The following is a 24,100-nucleotide window of genomic DNA, read 5'->3' as shown; positions in this document are numbered from 1 at the left end:
AGGTCGTTCGAAATTCCTGTATTTTTTCACCATTAAATATATAAATATTATTCGTGTTATATTAGAGAAGAAAAAGAAGTGTCCGTGTCGCACGATTTCCTATAACGCGGTTTCATAGAACACGTAACGCATTATAAGGGAGTCTACACTTTATATCCGAAAATAGCGATGACACGGAACGAATGAAAAGGGAGATTCCATCGAATGAACAAGCCGCGCGCGCCACAGAGATTTCGTCTCTGCCGTCCAGGAGAAAAACATACTCCCCCCCACCGAGTCACGTCGTTGGCGAGTCGATTATGTCACTCGGCGAGTCCCATTGTGTCCGCGAAGATTGTTGATGCTATCTGTCGCGTCCGATCGCACGAAACACGTGTCCACCGTAAATTGCAGTCCGCGACCAGGCCTCCCACGTTTCCCGATCGACGATGCAACATTGGCGCGTCTCGATCACAATCGAAGAGCTCGGAGAGCTTGAAAGAAGTTGAACGACGCCCGACGTTTCTTCGGAGACCATCGAGACCCGGGTGGACGAATCAACGTGCAGTGGTCGGTTTCCATACGAAAAGCGGAAAAAAGCATTTAACAACGGAAATTATATATTCAAGCCTTACTTCTTCATTTTATATTACCAGTCATACATACGAACAAGCAGGCAATAAATTATGCAATTGCTGTGCAAGAGATTGAAATCGACGTTTTAAAGCCGCGCGAGCATATGGACCGCGCGGTTGTTTGAAACGGTACGACACGAGGAAGTTCCCTCTGCCGTGAGACGAGCAGCGAAAGTATTGAACGCACTCGTCTCGAGGATAAACGTGCGTGAACTGTTTGCTCGCCGAATGAACTGTAATTCGTTCGTACGGTAGACAACGATAAACTTGACATTTCGATAACGAGAACAAACAATGTAACTAAAATAACAATAAAGATACCGTCGCGGTAACGAATGCACAAGGCGCTCGTGAATATCTCTAACGGCTCGAATGACACGGTGCGCGTTGACTCTCGCGCGGTTCGTAACGAAGAGAGCGAGTTCGACCGTTACGGTTGCGCCGTGGTGCGAGAGGGACGCCTTACCATTCGTCGCGCGGTGACGTCACGTAAACAGAGCGGCCGCTCGGGCCAAAAGCGAGTTGTCCCGACGATGCGAACTACTCGCTTAGAGATGGCAGGCCCTGTCCCTCCTAGGCGCGTCGCGCACGGTCGAACCTCGCGCGGTCACGATTTTGTTCGCAGTCGCGCCGAAATCGGCGGCGACCGCCATGATTGTCCACCGGTCCGCGTGGCCAATCCCGATCAGCGTTCTATGCTCCCCGCGCGCGAGAAGAAAGCTCTACGCGACTCCGTACGACTGTCTCACGAATCTCATAGCACTATTTAGCGTACAATAGTTTAGCGTTATGACACTTTCTATGTACTCGATAAAAGCACTGTTCTGTTCGAATGAGCCGTCCTTCTCGCGTCGACGCGGGGAATATTATTAAGTACACATAAGATAATAAAGTGAAAAATATAATTTCGAGCGCATGACACAGCATCGGTCGAGCCCCTATCGGAACAAAAAACCGTGCCCACTGGAATTCCCGTAATCGTTAAATCAAATACAAACGGAAAGCGAATCGATACGGATAAGAGCAAACAAGATAATTTCGAAGCTTCGAGGAGACCTCTCGACGATAATATCGACGATTCCCTCTGCGATCGGTCCGGGACAATGTCGCACTGATTAGGCGAACGCGGTGTAACAGGTGGCGCGGTGCAAAATTCATGACGACCCACGGCGTAACGTGTACATACATATTAATTATATTATAATTATATTATAATATAATTATAATTATATTATTATTAATTATAATTATACATAATCAATTTTCTGTTAAAGTAATTGGATTTTAATACTATTACCAACTCGATTAAATTTATACTCAGTAAATGTAATTTTCTGCATAATTTCCGACATCAAAAAAATGGAACGTAAACATGAAAAAACAGCTAAACAGCTTAAAATATATTGAACTTACAAAAACATGTATCGAACAAAAGTCGCGCATTTCCTTGAGCGGGATATGATTCCGAAATAAAAAATGTAGTCTCGTGATAAAAAAAAGCAAGATGACCTTGAGATAACCTTGAAAAGGGCCACGCATTAAAAAACTAGCAGTGCCATTTGACTCTTCGCTCGAAATATTGAAAGACACGTGTGTCAGTTTATTTATTTATTTTTTTTAATCGCCTGTCTACGAGATTTTTTACAATCTCAACTTAAATGGGTCATCCTGTTTACGCATTTTTTAATATATTCCAACAGAAAAAATAAAAACGGCTCGAATCCGATCGATCGGGTTATCTTATCGAGGCAAAGCCAATGTCAAGTCCGAAATTTCGGGGAAGCCCGATCGAGAGCGGCTTCCGTCCGTCTGGCCGAGGGAGCCTAATTAATATTGCCAGGCGAATTGCGCACAGGATGCGCTCGTTCCTTCATTAACACGCCGCGCCGCTGCCGATGCCGCCACCGCCGCCGCCACCACCGCCGCTGCTGCTAGCCGCCGTTTATTTCGGTAACAGTCTGCGCAGCCATGCTGTTTCGTTACATTTAGCGCACCCTTCTCGGAAAATGCGAACATTCTCAAAGGAAACCCGTTCCTATTTTAATTCTGCGTTATCGTTTGAATTATGCGCTATCATCGTTCGAAACTCTTTTACCGTTTCTACCTAGTTTTTATTTGAATTTAATTTATATTTACAATATTTATTTATTACAATGTACATCGGTTTTGATAATAATAATAATAATAATAATTTAATAATAATTTATTATACAGGACGATACATTCAAGCCCGGCGTCTAAATTATTTTCTACACGAAGAAATGGTTGTTTTATTATTATTATTATTATTATATATATATATATATATATATATATATATATATATAATATTTTGTACTATTTTTATAAGATTTTGCGTATCTAAGTTGCGTCATTTTTAATAATTTATTCTACAGGGCTATTCATCTGAGAGCGATCGATACCTAAATTATTTGTAAACTGTTGCTTGCCATGTGGAGAAAAAAAAATGGCAATTTTACTATCTTTCAGATATTTTGTACTTTTTCTATAAAACAAGTCACTTTGGACGCGTCGCAGTCAAACGAGCAATCGCCTAAAAGGCGACAGAGGATGATCCAGTGCAACAGCTCCGAACAATCCAAATGCAGTGTTTCCACTCGAAAGCCACGGTTCCACGAGAAATAGGGGGCGCGACAGGCTCATTGTTTCCAGTTTACGTCTATGGGCCGAATAATTGTCGAATCAGCGTTAAAATGGGCGGGGAGGGGAGGGGGGCGGTGCGGCAGAAGGAGCGGCGAAAAGAGCGTCCGAAAGAAACGTTCGACGGGGAGAAAGTCGATCGGTCGCGCGCGCGCGCGCGCGAATGCAATTAACGAAATACAGTCGGGATGAATAGACCGCTTTGAGCGTTCCACCCCGACCGACCGAAGCGCGCGCGGCCGTTAATGAGGCCACGTGCACCTCTCCTCGCAGACAATGCTGACGCTAGGTACACATACAGGGTGGTCCAGGCAGTTGTAAATATTGATCGGAACGGAACATGGTTCCGCTCGAAAACCCGTGGGCTTTATTTGATGAGGCCGTAACGCCGGCTCCTCCTTTCCATTATTCCGTTAAGACGACACCCGCGGTTCCCCCTTTAACCAAACACGACCGATATTAACCAGTTAAATGTTTTCAACGAGTATAGTCGCCATGGAGAAGCGGCGGTATGTACAGGGTATCCCAAAAATGTCTCGCAATCCGAAAGTGGCGGGTTCCTCGGGTCATTCGAAGCAACTTTATCCGTTACAAAAATTTTCTCCGAGGCACCGTTAACGAGTTATCAACGAAAAACAGTGCGCCAATGAGAGGCGAGCTCGGCTGATGCGGGGCGACCAAGCCAATCAGCGCAACTGGGTCTCGCGCGCTCGTTAGCTCGGCGAGCGCGGCTAGCGCGAGGCAGCCGAGTCAATGAGCGGAACCGGGCTTCGCGCGCTGGTTGGCTGGGCCACCACGCGTCAGCCGTACTCGATTCTTATTGGCGCACTGTTTTTCGTTGATAACTCGTTAACGGTGCCTCGGAGAACATTTTTGTAAAGGACGAAGTTGCTTCGAATGATCCGAGAAACCCGCCAATTTCGGATTGCGAGACATTTTTGGGACACCCTGTACATATGTATGTAGGTGCACGCTCTGAAAAGGAGGCGCCACAGCCAACTGGTTAACCAAACACGCCCGATATTAAGCAATCATTCGCTCGTATAGGCGCACAGTAATCCCGCTGCAACGGATGCCGATGCACGGGCCACGCTGCTGTGCGCGCGAGCAACCCTGCCACAGATACTAGAATATTTTATCGGATCCTGAAGAATTTAGCCGCAATGCGGGCGGAAACGGCTCAATAGGCCTGCCCGTTGCATGCTCCGTACAGCCTACAGAAGCATTCGATTATGTTCGTAATTCGCGAACCGTTCAAGAACAGCGAGATTTTTCAGTCTGCGTTGACAAATCTCCGTTGCTCGATGGCACGACACGAAGGTAAACTTTGGAAATTTTTTTCCGAGAAAACTCAGCATTTATTACGAACAGATGATCGAAGAATTCGCGCAAATTTTGTTAAGCTGTGATCATACTTTTCTGCAAAGTTCCGCGGCTAATCTAGATTTAACCTTGACATAACCTTGACATAACCGAAGGGTACATTCTCAGAATTTTTCAAATACGACGCAGCGACTATTTTTACTTCGACCTTGGCACGCTTATCAACCAACGTTTGGAGAATGTACTAAAAAATTTGCGAACACCGGCGACGTTTTTCTTAAACGTTGCAGCGACAACGGTGACAATATTAATTTTTCGAAATTTAAAATAGTAAAAAGTTCAAGGAGATCTTAAAATGTCAGCGTGTATTATTTTCAATCTATTCGAACGATTAAAAAAAGAACGAGCTTGCTATCTAGTTTCTATATCTTGCAAACAATACGGACAATTATTATTTTTTCATAAAAATCCGCGGCCTACTCGTTACCGTTGTCGCTGCAACATTTTAAACAATCCGTCGCCAGCGTGTGCGAGCGTATTATGCAGCGTATTCACCGAATGCTGGTGAACAAGTGTGCCAAGTTCGAAATAAAAATATTCGACGCTTTACGACATAACCTCTCTACATTCCTACAGTTCGTCTACCTTACGAACGGGCTAACCTGTGTGTAACTTCGAAGAGAATTACCTAATCGCTCGCACGGAACGAACAAGCAGGCAATAAATTATGCAATTGCTGTGCGAGAAATTGAAATCGACGTTTTAAAGCCGCGCGAGCATATGGACCGCGCGGTTGTTTGAAACGGCACGACACGAGGAAGTTCCCTGTGCCGTGAGACGAGCAGCGAAAGTATTGAACGCACTCGTCTCGAGGATAAACGCGCGTAAACTGTTTGCTCGCCGAATGATCTGTAATTCGCTCGTACGGTAGACAACGATAAACTTGACATTTCGATAACGAGAACAAACAATGTAACTAAAATAACAATAAAGATACCATCGCGGTAACGAATGCACAAGGCGCTCGTGAATATCTCTAACGGCTCGAATGACACGCTGCGCGTTGACTCTCGCGCGGTTCGTAACGAAGAGAGCGAGTGCGACCGTTACGGTTGCGCCGTGGTGCGAGAGGGACGCCTTACTATTCGTCGCGCGGTGACGTCACGTAAACAGAGCGGCCGCTCGGGCCAAAAGCGAGTTGTCCCGACGATGCGAACTACTCGCTTAGAGATGGCAGGCCCTGTCTCTCCTAGGCGCGTCGCGCACGGTCGAACCTCGCGCGGTCACGATTTTGTTCGCAGTCGCGCCGAAATCGGCGGCGACCGCCATGATTGTCCACCGGTCCGCGTGGCCAATCCCGAACAGCGTTCTATGCTTCCCGCGCGCGAGAAGAAAGCTCTACGCGACTCTGAACAGTTTTCCAACGTTTCCTAACGAGCGCGCGAACCGGAAAGAATAAAACGGTCGACTAAAGTCGCAAGGATACGAGCCAGGTAAAAATGCATCGACCTGTACGCTGAAGGGGGCAATTCATGTGTCCGGGTCGTTGGAAATTTTCTCGGGCACTTGTCGCCGCCGAACAGCGTGTTCCGCAGAACAGAAACACGGCGACGGCGGCGTTTCGTATTTCGAGCCGCGTTTAACCCAGAAGCGAACACGAGTGGCCGGGTCGCGAAAGAAAACTGTTTCGTCTCGCGGATCAACCGGCTGGAAAAACTCGGCTTCTTCTCCGCGGGCTTTCGCGTCGTCGAGACGCATTCGCGGTCCAGGTCTTTCGAACGTGCGTTAAATAAAATCTACTCGATCTACAGGGTGGATCAGAAGTTCGGCTTCGAATGTGACAAAACCGGGCACCGGGCGGTCAGCTAGACGAAAATATACTCTTATAAGGTCTCGATCGCGCGTCGTAATTATGGGGCGTCTGAATTGAGAAAGGGTCGGGGGGGGGGGCTTGGAGGGCGTGGGTTAGCGGCTAGTTAAATCGCATTAGAGCCGGAGGAGAGAAGTTCGCGATGGAAGCCTTTTATGCAATTTCGCGTGCGGGGACTGGCACGAAAGACGAAACCAAATAAGGTAGCCGGTGCGTGAATCGCGAAAAACGGGGAACAGGTGACGCGACCCTGTTGCGTGACCCCTTTCTTTATTCCGTCCCAGCTTCGCCGACGCGCTGCGGTCGATTTCCACGGAAAAAGCGGAAAAAAGTCAATTTTGAAAAATATTCCCATTATGCATCGTTTAGTCACTGGTAGACAATTAAACATGTGACTTATTATTTATTATGATCTTTTCAAAGGAGCCCGTCCTCAAAATCATTCAAAAATTTATATCCATAATTTATAATTATTTTGATCTTTAAAAATAAATAATTTTCACAAAACTTAGTATATACTTAAATTAACGATTAATCGTCGTTTCCCTTGTTATTTGTTTATGTTCGAATGCATATTAAAACATGTGTACATTTCTTAATCATTATATATATTTAATTATTATATATTTATATATATATATATATATATATATATATATATATATATATATATATATATATATATATATAATATAAATAATAGTATATAATAATATATAACATAAATTTATATAATATAATATTTTATATATTTATATATATAATGATTTATATATTATGTATAATATTTTATATATTTATATATATATATATATATATATAATAATTTATATTTTATATATAACGATTATTCGAGGTCGAAAATTACGTCAAAAACTAAATTTACCAATAATATTAAAATATAACTATTCCAATGAAAAATTAATTCTTGATCATTTTTACCGACTCATGTACTCGTTACACCGTGCGACAATTAATTTAGCCGGGCCAATTAACGAACTCTCGCGCCGTCGTCGCGCCGCGATGCAAACTGGGACGCCGGTCGAAGGATCCCCGAGTCCCGTATCGGAACAATCGATGCCCATCATTAGACTTATTGTCAGCGCGGGACGCGGCACAGCACACGGTGCGCTTCCGTGTTCCTCTAATTGCGCGGGAATTTTTCTTCGAACGGTTTCCCGGCGTGCGTCGGCTAATTGCGCGGGAATCCTTTCGTTGCGAAAGGTGCTCTCTCGCGGTTAATTACTCCGGATTCGATCGACGGGCGGACTAATTGCCAGGCAAATTGAAGCTAGGCACAAGAGGAGCCTGGAGGACACAACACGACGACTTGCGCCGCCGGCGAGCGTGTACCGGTCGACCCAAAAATAGATTCAACTGGGCCGCCGATCTTCTCTTTCTCTCTCTCTGTCTCTCTCTCTCTCTGCGATTAGGTTATGTTTTTTCGACGTCGCCAAACACGACGCAATTATTCTTCGGCGCGACGCCGCTCGGAGGTTTACGGACGGCTGGAAAGACGCGAGACACACGCCACCTGGTTCCCCAACCGTCGAACTCGCGGATCTCTTTCGTTGGAAACGCGCCAGCGAACTTTTACGAACGCGATCGAAAAGCAATTGCGTTTCGCCTCTGCGCGACGACGTAAAACCGATTCCGAGAAATTGGAATGATCATTCGCGATTTAATAATATTTATAAATATTTCATTATTTTTATTATTTCATTATTTTTATTATTTCTACTATTTTTATTATTTCTATTATTTTTGTTTATTTATTTATTTTTATTATTTTTATTACTATTTATACGTGTACAAATATTAACGATTAATTAATTTCTTGATTTCGTTTATATCGGACAAATGATCGGAAAGCTAATTCGGCACAAATACGTTCGAAAACGCGTGGAAAACGAATTAGAAATATTTGCGACTTAGTATTTGGGCCACGATAACTGGTACACGCAAGCCGTTCGAAGCATTATCCACATTATTTTCATTTCGCATTAATTTCGCGTGAAATTTAAGCCGTCAACTTTCTTAAAATACTATAATAATTATATAATATTTTAATACATTATAATAATTACACTATAATAAACGATTACACAAGTCGCATAAACGAGATAAAACGCGAGAGAAGGTTACGCGAATATCGGTCGAAAATGTACGGACGAGCGAAAAAGAATTGTGCCGGAAGGGTCGATAACTAGGATCTCTACGATACCGTATACGGTTCAGGTAGCCACGTGTCACGCGCGCGGACGATTAATAAGTGAATTCGACAGAGGAGTATTACCTGCGTTAACGGAGGCACACGGAGCAGCGTCCAGTTCGTTCGATCGTCGCCGCGACGACTACTCCCGTTTCAGTTTCCGAGGACCCGCCTCGGATACATATTTAAACGCATTGAATCAGCAATGTTGCAGAGAGCGCGCGAGCCGACCGACCGACCGACCGAGAGAGATAGAGAGTGTCAGGTATTTTCAGTCGAACTTGTCAGGAACTTTAAAAATACATTGACGGCAAAAGATCGTTCGGGTACGTATCGTCGTGGTCAAGTACGCGAGGGAGCAACAAAGACGGAAGACACGGAAAAGCCGAGGAGGAGGAGGATGATGGCAAAGTTGTATCGGATTCTTTGCGCGTGAATTGCCTCGAATTCTATCGGTGACGCGGTTCGAGTTCTACTTAAAACTTGGTCCCGTTCCAACTGCTGACTGGCTCCGCCGGGGTTCTACGACCGTCCGAATCTGGGTTCTGCACGCGACCGCCTCGAAATTCCTGGTCGGTTGGTTCGCCGCAGAAATCGTCCGGGAGAAAACGGTTTTCGCTCGTCGACACTTCTCGGGCACACGATTTTCGAGAACCCGGAAAGTTGCGCAGAATACGCGCGCGCCGTTTCGACAGAGAAAAATTGTAATAATAATTAAAAATTATAATATATATATAATATATTAAAATAATATATATAGTATGTATAATATATAATATATATAATATATTAAAATAATATATTAAAAATAATATATATAGTATGTATAATATATAATATATATAATATATTATAAATAATATATTAAAAATTATAAATATTGTTATTTCCGTTACGATTCATGGAAATAGTTATATTTTTGTTAAAAAGGAGTATTAATCGCAACATTGTCAAAGTATAGAAAAAGAAAAATTGTATATACAGGGTGTCCCATAATTACGTTAACACCCGGAAAGGGGTGATTCTTGAGGTTATTCTTAGTAACTTTTTCCTTAGTGAGAATGCAATTCGCGGCTTTGTTCACGTGTTATTATCGAAAAACACGGTCCAATCGGAGAGCGAGTGCGCCGGCGCGACGCTCTAGCGGCCAATGGCGCGTCGCGCCGGCCGCCTGACACAGCGGCAGGGGTCGCGCCGGTTGTCCGACGCAGCGACAGTGGTCGCGGCTCATTGGCTCGGCCGCCTCGCGCCCGGTCGAGCTCGCCTCTCATTGGTCGCTCGTTTTTCGTGAATAACTCGTGAACGAAGCCGCGGATTGAATTTTCGCTGAGGAAAAAGTTACTCGAAATGACCTCGGGAAACCCATATTTCCTGCAAAATTACGTAATTTTGGGACATGGTATAAATCTTTGGAAAATGAATGGAGGACCATTTGACCACCATCGAAAGTCATTTCCAACTCTACTGATTAGAATTATAGGATCTTCTCGACATTGTCTTGCCACGGGAGCTTGAAGAAATCTTCTTTTAGGCATCCTTTTTTATTGCTGGTAGAGTTTAGAGTGAGTTTGAGTCAACATTTTGCGCGCATATCGTAAAGAATTCTTCTAGGATGTCCATAAATAAATACTCGATATATATAAAAATAATGTAATATATAAATGTATAATATAATATATAAATAAATACTCAATAAAATCGAAAGTCATTTAGTCGACGATTAACGCAATCGACTCTATTAACACTAAGTCCACCGAGTCCTAGAAATAATTATACTAAATTCTCCGCAATTGTCCCTCAGCTTGTGCGAAATCTTTTAAGATCGTCGGCGAATCAAATAATAATACCCAGCCCCCAACAGCGTTGTGTCACGGGATCGGCTAGTGAAAGCGACGGAGACAATTCGCCAGTCAGCGAATAAAAGCAAGAGGACCGGTGAGTCAACGATCCGGCGACCCCCATGATCGCGATGATGCGAGCCGTTACATCATCGTCCGACGAAAGTTCGGATGGCGAAGACGTGACCAAAAAAGGCAGCAAAGCGGATCGCTGTCGACTGCAACGAGAGACACTCGCGTTGCATCCCGGTTGCGTCGCGTTGAATAGCGTCGCATCGCGCCGCGCCGCGTCAAATAGCACCCCGTCGCGTTCAGACGTGCTGCCAGACGAATTCCATCGATCTTCGAGATCATTGCGCGTCTGGATCGCAAAGGATCCTTAAGTCATAGTACACATCTATAGATATAGGATCGAAGCTTTAGGGATGTCCCCTCCCCTCCCTGATTACCCCCTTGATCACTAACTGTATTTTCTTTTTGTATCATTTGTTGTATGCTTTGTCCGTTCAATTAAGCAATAATAATAATAATAATAATAATAAAATAATCAAATAATAAAATGATAAAATAATAGAATAATGAAATATTAAAGAGTAGTAATAAAATGGTAAAATAATAGAATAATGAAATATTAAAGAGTAGTAATAAAATGGTAAAATAATAGAATAATGAAATATTAAAGAGTAGTAATAAAATGGTAAAATAATAGAATAATGAAATATTAAAGTAATAAAATGATAAAATAATCGAATAATAAAATAATGAAATATCGAAGTAATAAAATGATAAAATAATAGAATAATGAAATATCAAAGTAATAAAATGATAAAATAATAGAATAATGAAATATCAAAGTAATAAAATGATAAAATAATAGAATAATGAAATATCAAAGTAATAAAATGATAAAATAATAGAATAATGAAATATCAAAGTAATAAAATGATAAAATAATAGAATAATGAAATATCAAAGTAATAAAATGATAAAATAATAGAATAATGAAATATCAAAGTAATAAACTGATGAAATAAAATAAAATAATAAAACAGTAATAATAATAAATCATGTGCTAAGGACGAACGACGGAAACACCAGCAGCGGAGGAAGAGTCACGAGTTGGTAGGAAAATCGAAGGCCCCGGAAGCGGCCGAAGCTAAAAGTAGAGTCAACTCATAAGTAGGAATATTTCGAAGTTGAAAGGTGCTCTCTCTCCAGCGGAAAATTTTTGCGAGGCAATCACGGACATCTGTGGCCGGCGACGGTTCGAGCTTTAAGCGTGGTTTTTTCGCGCTAAAAGCCCCGCGGGCACTCGAGATAGTCTCGAGAGTAGCTTTCGAAAGTTTCCCGAGAAGCATATGGCGGCGGTGTGCTATTGTTTCGAGACCGCGGCGCGCCATTCGCGCGTGTTTCATTGCCGATTCGAATGCGCCAATTTAATTAGTAGCTGCCTATAGCTTGCTTTTTCACTACGAAAGCGTCGCGCAGACACTGTTCTGCTCGTCCGATGATCGATGCTGCTGCTTTTTTGTACCGCGGCACCACCTACGACCTTCGCCGATCGTCCCGCGAAACGGAAACGAACACGACGACACTGCCAAAATCGAACTTCTTGTTTCTCGTTTGAATTTTACAATTTTTTAATCGGGTCATGGTCGACCCTCGCGTAGGCATCGAGGAGGACCTGTTCAATTTAGACTTAGGCTTCGCGGTGGATAATAGTATAGTATAGTAAATACTATAATATAATATAATATATAATATATATTATATTATATTAATATATAATATATAATAGAATATAATAATAATATAATAATATTATAATATTATTATTATTTATTAGTATGTTATATTATTTAATATAATATGATAAAAATCGCCGGTGATCCGAATAAATACACACACTACTCAAAAATATTATAACACAGAAAAATGTTCGATAAACTTTGGTTACGTGATATTATTTAAATATTATTAAATATTATTATTATTATTTATTATTATATTATATTATTTTATTTATTTTTATTTTATATCAATATAATTTTATTATATTATTTATTTATTATTATTTTATATATTATTATATAATAATATAATAATAATAATATATAATAATAATCGCAGCATTAATGATCACCGCGTTGATCATCAGTCACCGACGATTACAATTTTGCTTCGATCGCACAAGTTAATACATTGTTAATTATTAAAGTCATTCATTATTAAAACAACATAAATATATATAATCGTGATCATTAATCATGAACGTGACTTAAAGTTGATCATAATTGTTAATCACATCACTTTCTGCCCATGTCTGCGTAACCGTTACAACTAACAAAACAATATCGTACCATTTATAGGTTATGTATCGCTTCTTATGAATCTGAGCTGGCCTATTTTCTTCTTTTTTTTTTTTTGAAATCATCCGTCTCGATTTGGGATTCAAATAACGATATATCGTGGCACGCATCGGTCAAGAAAGTTGCTGAATTATCGCTGAAAATGTTTAAAGTAGGACGGAAACTGGCGGCAAATTAGTGGACATTCCACGGCGACGATATGAAGTAAGGCGCAATTCACGCTTTCGGATCGGCGCGATTGAGATTGAAATTGAAATTGAAATCACTTTCCCGGCGCGCAGTGTAACCAGTGTATCGGTGGAAAGGATCGAAAATCAATTTTCTATCAGAATAGCTATAATTCAATATTATTGCTAACTTGGTCGCATTTGTATTCGGTAAATTTAATTTTCAACATAATATTATATATTACATTATGTAACAATATAATAATATTACGTTATATAACAATATAATAATATTACACTATATAACAATATAACAATATTACGTTATATAACATAATATAACAATATTACGTTATATAACATAATATAACAATATTACGTTATAATATATTATATTATGTTATATTGTATTATATTGTTATATTATATTATGTTGTATTATATTATATTGTTATATTATATTAAGTTGTATTGTATTGTATTATAAAATATTATATTATATTAAATTTCTTTGATTTTTTCAAAGGCCAACTGTCACGCTGCACAAGAAACAATGGGCTGATCCTAAAGTGGGAAGCGCGTGCGCGCGCGCCTACAGATTTAATGGAATCGGCAGAAGGTCACGGTGGCATCGAACGGCCGCGGAATATAATTGAAATTCGAGTTGGTCCGACGAGGATGCGACGCGGCGGCGAGTCGGCCGAACGCGGTCTCGGCGTTCCCAGCATGCCGAGCGAGCGCAGAGAGCAGAGTGCAGCAGCTTGGCTTGGCCAATGGCGTGTGCAAATATTATGGCGCGCGGGACCGCAGATGGTCGTCGGGTTGAAAACGAACAAAATCCGTCGACGAGCGCGCGCGCGTCAAAGGTTAACGCTTCCCCCGGCCAGAAATAAGTTCATAACTGTTCCTCCTTCGGATTCTTTGCCGGCCATGGTGCCTCGCTTGCATCCAGAGAGATTCGATAAACCGTGTTCCGGATAAATATTTGCACGGGCCGCGCAGTCCATTTCGGTCCCGCGAACGTCCAAACAGAAAATTTTATTTGTTGCTCGAACAATTTCCAGCGAGACCCTTGCGTTACGACATCTTTGTTTCCGTTCCCTCCCGCGTCTCTGCGTACTGCAAATATATAATTAGGTAGCCGCGCGTGTTTTGTTTTTTTACGGGCGCTCCGACGATTTCCGCGGCGAATCGAAGCCGAAAGTGGGACGAGGGGGCGTGTCCGCCCCGCCCGGAGCAGCCCCCTACTGGCGGAGCCGGCGGGAGTAGCCTGTCGATTGGCCCCGCGGCCTGCGCAGCGCCGCCTACTGGCGTCTCCCTTCCCCCACCGTGCCGCCCGGGCCACGCCCACGAAGCCGATGCCCACTTACGGTTCATGTATTTCGTCGGATTTCTTTTATAGAATCGATTGGAAGACCGATCGATTAGGGTTTTTTCTTTTTAACGGCGAAATGGTTTTCGACTGTGTTTTCGACACGATGTACGCGGTGTCTCTTTCGATCGAAACTGGGAAACCCGGTGCTGCCGGGACGGTGTCGCGATCGGACGCTGCTCAACGACGCATCGGCGGCCCGCAAATAGCTCGGAGGAGGAGGTCCGTTCCGGAGGAGGCTGTGCCAAAGGTTCGTGTTTTTTTTAAGCGGCGACACGTGGGGACCGGGCAATTTTTATCGCGGAACGATAGGAGACGTCCAGAGGCCTGCTAATAATAATCGCGTCCCTTCCACGATAACGAACCCGTTGCTCTCTACCTTCTAATAAACACGAGCACGTCGCGCGTATCGTTAAGATCGAGGATTTTCTACTCGTTGGTGTGCCAGCTGGAAGAGAGTTTCGCACGCTGTGCCGTTAGTTTCGAGCCTCGAGAATAATTAACGCGTTAGCTAGCTGCGTCACGGCATCACTTTATTTATTTATCTATCGTTTTTATCATATTTATTTATATTATATTTAGATTGTATATTTTGTTTATATACATTTTATATTTACATTGTATATTTTATTTACATTTTATATTTACATTTTATATTTACATTTTATATTTTATTTACATTATATATTTTATTTATATTTGGATCACCCGTTTTTGTCATAAATGCATGAAATCCGCAGTCTAATTGCGAATGAAATGGCACCCGTTTTAATGCCAAAAGCAATAACGTGATCGAACGCGGGGATCGAGCTGCAGCCTTGAAACTTTTTCACCGAGGAAGGGGTAGGTAATACAGCCTCCGATAACATTGTTCGTCAATTCCCATCCATTCGGCTATTAATATTCTAGACGCCCGTGGGGGCAAATGCACGCGCTCCAATAAAATCGCTCTGTGCTCGCTATCTCTCTCTCTCTCTCTCTCTGTGATCTCTAGCTCTCTCTCTCTCTCTCCCCCTCTCTCTCTCTGCTCACTCTTTTTCTTTCACTTTTTCTTGTCTGTTTATTTTGCTCAGTTGTTAAAGATTTAATGAAAATTCAAGGGGAGAGAGAGAGAGAGAGAGAGAGAGAGAGAGAGAGAGAGAGAGAGAGAGCGAAAAGGGAGACTGTAGATCAAATAATGCAAAAACGACGAACTAGCAATAAATTAAGCACGAAGCAGTAAGAACAAAAATTTCGACGATCAATCATGGCCGACGATGCCCAAGAAAATAGATGTTCCGCTCCGCTCTGTATCCCCGTTGCTGTAAACGGAACACAGTGTATCTCCGAGGAACGAAAAAAAAAAAACGAGAGTCGGACCCCCGGTGGATCTCGGCTGCCGCCGACCAAAACATTCCGCGTTTAACGGTTCCAGATTTACACCGCGCGTAAATCAGTCTGGATCTGGTGTGCGAATGCCGCAGCAACCGAAACCTTCGTATCGTCGTTGTTCCTTTCTCGAGATATATATTATATATATATATATATTATACAGGGTGTCCCAAAAATGTCTCGAAATCCGAAAGTGGCGGGTTCCTCGGGTCATTCGAAGCAACTTTATCCGTTACAAAAATTTTCTCCGAGGCACCGTTAACGAGTTATCAACGAAAAACAGTGCGCCAATGAGAGGCGAGCTCGGCTGGCGCTAGGCGACCGAGCCAATGAGCGGAACTGGGCTTCGCGCGCTGGTTGGCCGGGCCGCCTCGCGTCAGCCGTACTCGATTCTTATTGGCGCACTGTTTTTCGTTAATAACTCGTTAATGGTGCCTCGGAGAAAATTTTTGTAAAGGAAGAAGTTGCTTCAAATGATCCGAGGAACCCGCCATTTCATATATATATAATAATGTAGTATTTTATATATTATATATATATATATATATATATATATATATATATATATATATATTAATATGATAATATAATAATAATATTATGGATATTTATATATGGATATTTATTATATATTATTATTATTCATATATATATATATATATAATAATGTAGTATTTTATATATATCATAATATATAATAATAATATTATGGATATTTATATATGTTATTACGCCGTTGACAAATAAAATTATTATTATTATCAAAATTCGAATAAATATCCTCCGGGGCTCCTTAAATCTAGCGTCAATAGAACGTTACGGCGGGGTCGCGCTTGAGAAAGGAATCAGTGAAGTCACGTACGCGTGACACCGGCCGTCGGCGGGAATTTCCGACGACGGGAAACGCGTTCGTTTCGTTTGCGGAGCTCCGTGTGTGTACTTACGTTTCTAATTGAATTCGGTTCGGTCGACGTCGCGGGGGGTTTAATAAAACCGCAGGCAGGGGAGGGCTGGCTCGGTTTGCGTCATCGGGGCGCCGCCGTCTGCCCGGCTCTCTCCCCGGTGTCCCGAAAATTCTGCGCACACGGCCGAGCGACGCGAAGAGAACAGCGCGGGATCAACAGAACGGCGGATTTTTCTCCGGTCCCTGCATCGCAGTCGCGCGCGTGTGCCCCCCTCCCCTACTCCCGTCGCTACGCACCGCTCCGCACCGCTCCCCACCACTGCCTTCACCCGTCGAGCGCTCTATCTCGCCCCCTTCGCGAACCCCACGACGATCGTTCCCCGTGGCTAGCCGCGCCATGGGGTCGTCATTGAGTCATCGAACACGCGCGGAACAGAAATATTAACGTTGCCACGGTCCCCGCGAAAATACGTCACGCTCGACGACCGTTCGACGGATCGATGCGAGCGCCCGCCGCACGAGATCCACCGCCAATCAAAGTACAAAGCGTTGTCTATCGAATATATATATATATATATATATATTATATATATCACATTATTATTATATATATTGTATATATCACATTATTATTATTATATATATATATTGTATACATATCATTATATTATTATTATACATATATTTATAACATATTATATATAATAAAAAATATTATTTATTATAGGTTATTATATATTATTATATTATATGTAATATATATTAATATATATCTATTTATTTATTTATTATACAGACACATAATTAGGTAACTATATTATCAATAAATAGCATAATTATAAATTCGTCGTGTACGGATTATTGTACTTTATTTGAGCACAATTTATTGTTTAACTAACTGCGAAATTGCAAAACAAGGATAGAACAAGGACAAGACAAGGTCACTTTGGCCGCGGCGGACTTAAAAGTTAAGGGTTGAAAGTCATCGGAGGAGTAAAATTGCTCGCCCCAAGGTCGCCGTATCGAAATTCATATCCGCGGATTCCGGGTAGCGGCGGAGGAGGATGAGCTATGTATGCGAACGGATGGTAGAGCCGCTCTCTCCGAGTGGTTAAGAATAGATCCTTCATTGCCATAGGTCAGGCCAGGGGAAGTCTGCCCGAGATGCGAACGCACCGGCACCCGGCACCGGCATCGCAAGCAGAATGAGCTTCGTGCACAAAGAACAATCGAACGCGTCTCGCCCCGCGCCGTTTACCCGGAGATATTCATTCAAAATAGAACCTGGAAGTACGGAGGAACCGATGCCGGAGATGCTCGGAGCACTTCGGGATTCTAGCACCTACGGCAACGCGGCGGTTCGATCAAACAGACCCCGCCCTTTCGACCGTCAACTTTTATGCCAGCTGCAGAAAACGATATAGGCGTTGCGCAATCGGTGAATCTGCAGTTTAGCCACTTTGCCATAAATGCGCTTATTTTTCTCCAGTTTCGATTTTTTAATAATAATAATAATAATAATGATAATAATGATAATAATGATAATAATAATAATACAGTTGAACATCGATAATTCGAATCTCAAGTACGCAGGGTTAAAATTATGTTTTAGAGTCTTAAAATTATGTTGTTATGAAAATGCGATTCGCGGCTTCGTTAAAATATAAACAAATTTCGTAATGTCCAAATTATTTTGAAACTGAGGGATTCCTGAGGTCATTTGAAATAATTTTTTCCTTTACAGAAATTTTCTCCGAGGCATCGTTAACGAGTTATTAACGAAAAAGCGGCGACCAATGAGAGGCGAGCGCTCGACTGGCGCGCGGCCGCTGGTTGGCTCGACCGCCTCGCGCCAGGCGAGCCAATCAGCGCAACCGGTATCCGACCGCTGGTTAGCTCGGCCGCCTCGCGCCAGCCGATCTCATTGGTCACTGTTTTTCGTTAATAACTCGTAAACGAAGCCGCGGATTGCATTTTCGCTAAAGAAAAAGTTACATCGAATGACCTCAGAAATCTCTCATTTCCCGATTTTTTTATTTCCCAAATCACCTTGACATAACTACGCAATGTATTTGTTTGCAGAATTTCGTTTGCGTTTCACCGAACTTGGCAATTTTCAATATCGCAAACATGGCCTCGCGTTTAAATTGTTACAGTGGCGTGGGTGCATTGACCGTAAAACCCAGAAACATTATGTTAAAATAGAAGTTTCAAGCTTCAATTTTAAAAAAGCATCATCATCCTACGATGATTTATCGCGGAGTTATCGTCGATCAAAGTTGGCTAATTTTTATCCATACGTTTTCTATGCTACAATTTATATTTATTGTATATTCATTATTCAGATCGGTAGCAACTTTTGTTTTTAACAATAATTTATTACAATAAATTCCTCATAAATGTATCTTCATAATTTCGACAACCATAATTTAAAATACTCGAAATCTGTCATTCTGGCGCGTATCGTAAAGCCAGCGTCAGAAAACGTAACGAAGAGTGGGAGAAGCGTTGGCGTATGCATATTGCCACGGATATGTGACCCAATTTGTAGACGACGAAATAAATCTTGACGAATGAATCAGTGGCTCGTGTTTTATCTTAGAAATTCCTGATACAATTTTTACGCGATACACATGCACATGTGTATACACGATTCATCATGCATCGCGTTATTCGCATTTCTGATAAAAAAAAGTTCCGATAGATAGGTTACCGAACACAAGATCGACAAGATCGGACAAACGTTCAAACGCCGGATGACTCACACGTGGCGGCCAGATAAGCCGCAATTATCGCGAATAGTTGCGAAACCGAATCGTGCGAGAGTGCACGCGTTCCCGCCGAAGGTTCGGCCGGTCGACACTCGGGGGCCAGAAACATGAACTGCAACACGCTCGATTTAACGCAACGCTAGTCGAGAGCCCCCCCGCCGCTCGTGTGCCGGCTTACCATTCGTTCCGCGGCTGGATATATTTACCGTCTCGTTAAAATCATTCCGACGGTGGAGCCTAACACCGGAGAAGAGCCGCCGGCCTCGTGGGCGGACCTAACCGCAGCTTCCTTTTGCTCCTCGGCTCCAGACGGCTCGGCACCGTTCGGCTGCGCTCGGCAGCGGTCGCAGTTACAACGCCGCCGGAACGTAATGGGATGTTTACTCGCGATCGCGGAGTCGATCGGAGCGCGCGATCTCCATGGAAACGGCGGAGAAACGATCAACGAGACAGCTTCGACGGAGAACAATGAAAAATTCGACGGGAGCGTCGGACCAACAGCGTGGATCATTTCTGCTGGTTAAGGTTGAATGTTAGGTTAGGTTCCTGGACAGTTTTAGAGTTACCTCCTGGAAGCAGACGGCGGATCCCTCGATCGCCAAGAATACTCTGTTATCGGCGGATCAACGACAGCTCAAATTCATGTGTGTCTGCGGTCGGGCCAGGCCTCCGAGAATGATTCGAACGGCACACGGTAAATATATCCGCGAGCCGGCCGAGCGGGAGAAGCGGCCTAATCCGAGCTACGAGTCGCGTCGCGGTTTCAGAACCGGGAGCGGGACGGCAGAACTTACGGTTCGTCAAACGGAGAAACGCGACTCTGCATTCTGCGGAGGCCGTTTACCGGGGCTGCTTTCGGTTAGGTTAGGCGAAGTTAGGCGAGGTTAGGCACTCCGGACGGGGGCCGCTCTGGCACTCTTATTCATCACCCACGTGGCCAATCGAAATAGACGATCGAGCGTGCCGGCCGGATCATTCTTCGCCTCTCGCGCGAATTCAACGAGAGTTGCTGCTGGGATCGCATCCTGCAAAATGGCGGCTGAAGGTCGCTCGAATTGCTTCGAACGGTTAACAGCGACGAAACGAATGCCCGGAAGTAGGTTCGTTCGAGGCCTCGTGGCAGGACGATGACAATACAGTCGACTGTTTTCGTCTGCGTTGGTGCGAGCAACTTTACATGGTGTTCAGACGATCATTTTCTTTCGTATTTATTTCATATATTTATAATTTCGTATTTTTCAATTTAGATGAAACCATTGCTCGAGGTCTCGCGGCAAAGAAAATGTTAACACTAAACCCATCGATTTTATGGTTGTTGTTTTAAAGTTGCTGCGATTCACGAATTATTCACGAAGAACGTTGGCCAATGAGAGGCGAGCACGCCCGGCGCGAGGCGGCCGAGTCGACCAGCGGTCGAGGCCCAGTTGCGCCGATTGGCTCGCCTGGCGCGCGGTGGCCGAGCCAACCAGCGCGCGAAGCCCAGTTCCGCTGATTAGCTCCGCCGCCTCGCGCCAGCCGAGCTCGCCCCTCATTGGTCGCCGCTTTTTCGTTGATAACTCGTTAACGATGCCTCGGAGAAAATTTCTGTAAAGGAAAAAATGATTTCAAATCACCTCGGGAATGCCTCAGTTTCAAAACGATTTTAACATTACGAAATTTGGTTATTTCGAATGACCCTCATTTCCCGGAAATAACATAATTTTAGGATACTCTGTATACTTGCTAGAAGAAATCTCTATGAGCGCTAAGGATCATTCGCATTGATCTCTGAAAGGCAACCAGCGACAAAAAGAACACTAAAAAAGAACACTTTCTTCGAGGTCTCGCATGCTAAAACAATGCCGCCGAAAGCGTCCATTTCCATCTACGGAGGTGCAAGTGACTTTCAACGCTATTTAGACGATCCTTCTTTCCTTTCTCAACGATTTATAGATCCTTCGGAAATCTCTGCGAACCGGTCGCCGAATATCATTCAAATCGCTCTGAAAGGCAACCAGCGACAAAAAAAGAAATACCAAAGAACAACTTTCTTCAAGGTCTCGTATGCTAAAACAATGCCGGCAAATGCGTCCATTTCCATCTACGGAGGCGCAGATATGACTTTCGATGATGTTTTCTTGATTCTGCTTTCGTTTCCCAAGGATTTATAGACTCGCAGACTACGAACTGTGCGAGAAAGGTCGCTGGGGATCCACGCTGAAAGGCTGTGGCAAAAAAGAGTAAGTACCGAGAGGAGGGAGGAGGCTCTTTCTTCAGGGTCCCGTGGCAGCAGAATGTCAAGAGAGATCCCCGGACTACTGTTTTCATCGGCGCATCCGGCGGGCCGACGTACAAATGACTTTCGATGTTGCTTAGTTTGCCCAACAAGCCTTGAACAACGCGGCGCAATTACATGCTGAATGCCGAGTGGAACACAAAGGGAGAACGCGACGGCGGACACGAAGAGGAGCGTGCGCGCGCGCGCGCGGCGCACTCCCACAGTCGCTTTCTTCGATTACGCGTGCCCGCGAAAGGACCGGCCGCGAAAGTATGTATCCTGGCGATCGTACCGCGACAACAGACACTTCTCATTGTCGCGATCGTGAAAGCAACCGGAGCCGCTAATTGCACCTGTCCGCGGCCGATATCAGACCGCCGACAAGCGGGACTAATCGTTTCCTCGGACCCTGGCCCGAGTTATACCGGGTGAGCCGAAGTAACATGACATCGAACAACAACGTGAAATGCACCATTTATTTTGGAAATCGTGCAAGTCCAGTTTTTTTTGCTTTTTAAATGAGATAGCACATTGTTTGTGATTAATTTAGAGCACTCTTTTTATTTGTAATAATTTATAATTATATTAAAACAATTACATTATTAATTATTATAAATATATTATATTATTATATTATTATTATTATATTATATTATTATAAATTATTTATAACAATTAAATATTAAATTGATTATTAAATAATTAATTAAATAGAAATGTATTTCTTTCGTTAACAATTTCACCGAATCGAGATTAATGCATAGAAGTCCTCGAATTCTTTTAATATTTTCATTGTTTTAAATTTCAACCACCCCCCGCCCCTCATTTTTACCATAAATGCATAAAATCCGCAGAGTCTAGTCATAATAAAATAAACAAAGTAATCATCGCATGATTAACGAGTCACTCGATGAGCAATCTGCAGTGGCATTTCTGAACATAAATCTCGCAGGCTTGAGACGACATAGGGCCGAATAAAGGATCGGATACGTGGAGGCGTGGGATTTCCTTCGAGCCACCATCGCAGGGTACGCGACTACAAAGAGAAGGTTCATTCGGTGGTAGACCAGACCCTCCTAGTCAAAGGAAACATCTGTGGAGCAGTGCTCAGGTACGTACGCACAAACTACCTGGATCGTCCTCGGGAAATCCCGTGTTCAATAAACCCCTATACCCGCAGTTGCTGGAATTACGGTGGCCGTTTTGGATTTTATCGAGGACCGTCGAGGCAAAGACTGCTTTGAAAGCTGAAAACCTTTTAATTGCAGCCCACATGGTTCGAGGAAGACGATCAATGCGACATTTCTACGGGATTCGATGGCCGAAGCCATATGCCAAGTTCGTCAGTTAGCCTAAGTGGAAAAGTTTACGTAGGAATAGCGATAGAAGCCATAAATAAAGCCGTCGGTTTCATGGTTTTATAACAAAAATGACCAGCCGTCGTTCGACCGGACGAAAACACGTTTCTAAAATTGAACAGCATCGATGATTTATTTGCAAGCTGCCAAAATCGAACGTCGAACGAATCGAGAAACGCCTAAATTTTGCCTGTTGTTTTCGTGAACAGATGCAAAAAGTGTTTATTTCGCGTAAACATTCGCAATCTAGCGAAACATTTCTTTAATATTATTTTGAAAATATAAAAGAGATGTTTGAAGAAATTAAAATAGTGATTTCGGCATCCTAGCACGATGCATGCATGTATGTACAGTATAACTGTGATTGATCTGTAATTATAAGGAGATGATTCCCGAGGTCATGTCGAGGAACTTTTTCCTTAGCGAAAATCCAATCCGCAGCTTCGTTCGCGAGTTATTAACGAAAAACGCGCGACCAATGAGAGGCGAGCTCGACTGGGCGCGAGGCGGCCGAGCCAATGAGCCGCGACCACTGCCGCTGCGTCAGACGGGCAGCGCGACGCGCCATTGGCCGCGAGAACGACGCGTCGGCCGCACTCGCTCTCCGATTGGTCCGTGTTTTTCGATAATAACACGTGAACAAAGCCGCAGATTGCATTCTCACTAAGGAAAAAGTTGCTGAGAATAACCTCAGGATGTTATTAACATAATATTGTTAATATAATTATGGGACACCCTGTAGATAAACTTTAAGTGAACATATTTTTACTTAAGCGTTCTCGCAAGCTTTACAAAAAATTATCGTGAATTCGGTGTCGAGAAATTGAAATAATTATTCTGGTATTTTAGGAATTTCCGTTTTTCGCGTGTTCAAGTTCAACACATGAATGATTAATTGAATTTGAATAAAAAAAAAAATTGACACGCTTTGTAGGATAAGTATGAAGTTAATTGTGCTTGAAGATGAACGAAAGGCACGGTAATTGATTATCGCCGAGAGCAAGGATGGGGAA

At 43.1% G+C, this 24,100-nt stretch overlaps 1 protein-coding gene across 2 annotated transcripts in view; it reads right to left on the bottom strand.

Moving 5' to 3' along the window:
• corn (microtubule-binding protein cornetto) overlaps positions 1-24,100 on the bottom strand; it is a 60,529-nt gene that overhangs the window by 25,258 nt on the left and 11,171 nt on the right. The window contains exon 1 of one of the 2 annotated variants that reach the window (XM_033472214.2): positions 8,765-8,884. The exons of the other annotated variant lie outside the window; for it this stretch is intronic. The gene's annotated coding sequence lies outside the window, so the exon portion shown is untranslated. Of the gene's footprint in view, positions 1-8,764; positions 8,885-24,100 lie in introns of those variants that run through there. 2 annotated transcript variants of the gene reach the window in all.

Source organism: Megalopta genalis, unplaced genomic scaffold (genome assembly GCF_051020955.1).
Source record: "Megalopta genalis isolate 19385.01 unplaced genomic scaffold, iyMegGena1_principal scaffold0037, whole genome shotgun sequence".
In the NCBI taxonomy this organism is placed as follows: domain Eukaryota; kingdom Metazoa; phylum Arthropoda; class Insecta; order Hymenoptera; family Halictidae; genus Megalopta; species Megalopta genalis.
The sequence above is the reverse complement of the archived record's forward strand: the minus strand, read 5'-3'. Positions and strand labels throughout refer to the sequence as shown.